We start from the raw sequence: 4,163 nt of genomic DNA, 5'->3' as shown, positions 1-4,163 counted from the left end.
CAACATTCAATTGGTGATAGATGAAGTTTGGGTTAATGTCAGGCATGTCATATAGCGTCCAAGCAAACACTTCGATGTTAAAGGTCAAAAATTCCATGACCTCTATTCTCTCAGTGTTGGACATAGATGAGCCAAGCAAAAAAAACTTTTTCAGGTCCTTTTCATCTATTCTTACCTGTACCAAGTCTTCCACTGCCTTCTGTTCTGCAGCTTTGCCAACATCCGCAAACAATTCATTACTCTCATGTTCTTCCACCATCTGAACAAACCCTTTGGCAGCTCGGCTGCCATTTACTGTGACGAAGCACTGCTTGGACTTAATTTGGTCTCCAAAGACGTCTTCAATTACTCTGGCTTCGTTGGGAAATCGCATTACTTGATGGTAGGTTGACGCTACCGATCGCATGGCATGCAGCCATGTCCTTCCCAAGATTATGTTGTAAGTGGAAGGGACTTTTAATACCCAGAATTTCACTTGTTTCGTCATGCTTCCTGTTCTGACTGGGAGGATAATCTTGCCAACTGGCCACTCTGGCATTAAGTTGAATCCGATCAGGGGAGATACGGCAGGTGCCAAGTCTTTGTCCTCTAGTTTCAGTTGTTTGAAGGTTTCGTAGTACATTATCTCACATGAGCTCCCTTGGTCAATCAAAATTCGCTTGACGTCGTAATCCTTGACGCAGAGAGTGACGACCAGTGCATCGTTGTGAGGGCAATATATCCTTGCCAAGTCTCTGTCTGAAGAAGACATGACGTTCGTGGCCTCTGTTCTCCCTTTTTTAATGGTAGGCTGCGCACTTAATACCTCCCTTAAGTGTTGAGCCTTCTTGATTATTCCCCTGAGCTCATATACTCACTCAAGTTCGAATACCCCATGTATTACGTTTATCACGCCTTGTGGTGGGGCGTCGATCGGCGTTCCGTCTAGGTGATCGTGGTTTTGAGGGGTTGGTTGTGTCCCTCCTTCTATGTACTGGTCTAGGTGCCCAGCTGCCACTAATTCTTTCAGATGCTGTCTCAATAACGTGCAATTCTCAGTGCGGTGCCTTTTTCCTTATAGAAGGTGCACCGGGATCTTTCGTCATAGTCCTTCTGTGCCTCTCCCAATTTAGCTGGTCATCTGACGAAAGGTTCATCACGTATCTCATTGAGAATCCGATAGATCGATTTTTTGAACACCGTGGTAATGGCAGTGCGGACTCTCAACCACCTTTTATCGTGGTCATCTCCGTTGTCCCGCCTGTCTCGCCCTTTTTGCTTGGACGTTCTACCACGTTGACTTTTGCCGAAGTCTTTTTATCTGGTATTACGGTTGTACCAGACTTCGTTTTAGCGCGGGCGCCGTCCTCCTCCACCCGAATGTGCTGGTGTACCCTCTCCATTAAGGCTTCCATTGTGAGAGGGGGCGTCATGGTAATTGAGTCCCTCAGCCTGTTTCCGACTGAAAGACCCCTTTTGTATTGTGCGATGGCGAGATTTGTGGGGCAATTTCCTATCTGGTTGAAGGTCTCCCAATAACGACTGTTGTAGGATCTCAACGTCTCCTTGTCGCCCATGTCAATGGAGAGTAGCTGATCGATCTCTACTGGCATCTTGGTGTTCGTTCTGAACCTTGTCACGAACGCCTTCGCTAATTGTGCCCAGGAGGCTATGCTGCCTTCTGGTAGCCTTTCGAACCAGGTTAAACCTAGGTCGCCAAGGCTAGATGGGAATAGAATGCACATCAAAGCCTCGTTCTGCCGGTATACTGCCATGACCTAGCGAAAGTGGCTTAGGTGCATGTAAGGGTCTGTCGTCCCCTCGTAAGTCGTAAATTTATGCTGGATGAAGCCTAAAGGTAAGGGTGCGTTCTCAATCGCCGGAACGAACGGCGAGCTATGTAGCCTTGCCAATGCTTTATCTGTTAGTTCGTAGGCAAAATGCGGTATTGGCATTCTTACCTCGACGCGTCCATGCGTCCGAGGAGCCAACCGCTGAAGGGCTGAAATTCTGTGCGGGTCGCGTGCCTTGGCATCCTCCTTCCGTCGTGCCCTTTCTTCAAGCATAGTTCGTAAGTCGGACGATCTAGGCAACTCCGTTTGCCTGGATAATGTCTGATGCGTATATGAGGGTCGATAGGTGCTTCCCTCAGTGTAAGACCTCAATGATCTCGTTCTCTCAGACCTAGAGTAACGAGTTCTAGAAGTCCTTGATTGAGTGTCGCCTGTTCTGAGGCTCCTACTCTCTGTTTACGATGGCATGGTATGCCTACCACGATCTTCTGACTCGTCCTGCTCCTTTACCCGATCCTCCCATTCACCTTTGCCTATCAGGACTTGATGAGCAACGGGGGCTGTTACCCCGCCTCCCCCTTGCATCCCTCCAGGAGTTTTGTCGTTGGGGCTCTAAATCTGCTATGGGAGGGATGGAAGGCAAACCTTCGCGCCTCCCACCTCCCTCTGGGGTTTGTCCGTCAATGGCGGACTGCGATAAATCTTCATTGTGTGCCATTGCGTCTAATCTAGCGAGGAAAACTTTGATCAAGAGGTTTTGTTCTTTCTGTGATTCCCACAGACTGCGCCAATTGTACGAGCAAGAAATAATCTTCTCGTATAATCCTGTTGATCAAATCTGCGCTCCTTCAAACGTCGTCGCTTTATTCCCTGAAAACACAAACGTGAGCTAGCCAGCAGGTGTGTGCCGGATACCTATTCGATGCCTAAGTCAGCAAAATAGACAAATAGACAAAAGCTATGTGTATTCGAGAATCAAAGTTGTGTTACCTCTCCATAAGTGATGTTATGAGCTTTTATAGGTTCCGCGTGGCACAATCCTAGTAGGACTCTTATTCCTCCATACAGAGTTCTCCAAGGAATCACACTCTTGAAAGATAATTCTTATCCTTCAACACTGCCCTTACTACTTAAACCAAGTGAGATGGTTTTACCTCGGTGGTATGACAAAACGACCGAGCTATCACAGCCATGCTATACTGGCTGAAATGACCGAGCTTTACCTAGCTCGATTCTCCCCTTCACTACGTGTACATCAGCTTCTCCTGCTGAGACCGTGCTAACCATAACGAGATTGGACCGAGCTAAACCGTAGCAAGGTCCTCAGAAAAGCTCAAAATACTTCGGCTCATAAGGGTATGGCCGAGCTAACTGTCATCACTCTAACAGCGGTGACCGAGCTAAATACAAGGCTCTCTTGGACCGAGCTAACTACAAGGCTCTTTCTAGACCGGGCTAACTACAAGGCTCTTTTATTCAGCCCTTTTTACTGTGGCCCACAGAACGGCCCATTACCCAGCTCGGCCCAATTTACATATAAATTACCCTCTCAGTTTCTGTTTGCATGTCATTTCTCTTCTCAAAGAAAAGCCAATCGATAAGTTCGATGAACATTTCTTCTGGTTTGGAGCTTCTCGTGTACAATAAAATTTGAAAATGTCAATTTTGACACATTAAACAATTATTAGTTGAAAAGAAATAGCCTATATCAAGCCTGCCACACTTGACCCAAACCAAATCAGCCCAAATCAAGCCTTAAATTTTATCAAACGGGATCGATTACATGAATCATCCTTTTCCATTCGATTTTATCCAAGGCCATATCGTTAGTCAAATTAAGGAGATTCGTATTTTTATTTACTACACTAACTCACGTCAACCTAGGTCTGTCCCTTCTCCTAACACTTTCATCTACCATCACTGTATCGCATCTCTTCTTCAATATTGCTTCTGTTGGTCTCCATTGTATATGACTAAACCATCTCAATCTATTCTCTCTCTTTCTAATTTCGTCACACATCTACCTAAGCATCCTCATCTCAACAATATTCATCTTATATACATGTTTCTTAATTATCTAACATTCCGTTCCATACGACATCGCTTGTCTAATAGCCATTCTATAAAACTTCCTTTTTAGTCTAGTAGGTACTCGATGATCGAAAAGTACCCCAAATGCACTCCTCCACTTAAGCCACCCCCCTTAATTCTATAGACCACATCTGCTCTAATCTCCTTAGCCGTTGTGATAATCAATCTTAAATAACGAAAACAATTGCACATGCATCAAGTTAACACATCAAAGAAATTTTTTTTGTATTTTTATCAGAGAATTTTTTTGTATTTTTTATTAATGTCTACACTCTCCCTAACTTCGCTACACATTCCATA

Source organism: Camellia sinensis, chromosome 9 (genome assembly GCF_055761805.1).
Source record: "Camellia sinensis isolate YWXY chromosome 9, ASM5576180v1, whole genome shotgun sequence".
Taxonomy (NCBI): domain Eukaryota; kingdom Viridiplantae; phylum Streptophyta; class Magnoliopsida; order Ericales; family Theaceae; genus Camellia; species Camellia sinensis.
This window is presented reverse-complemented; position numbering follows the sequence as displayed.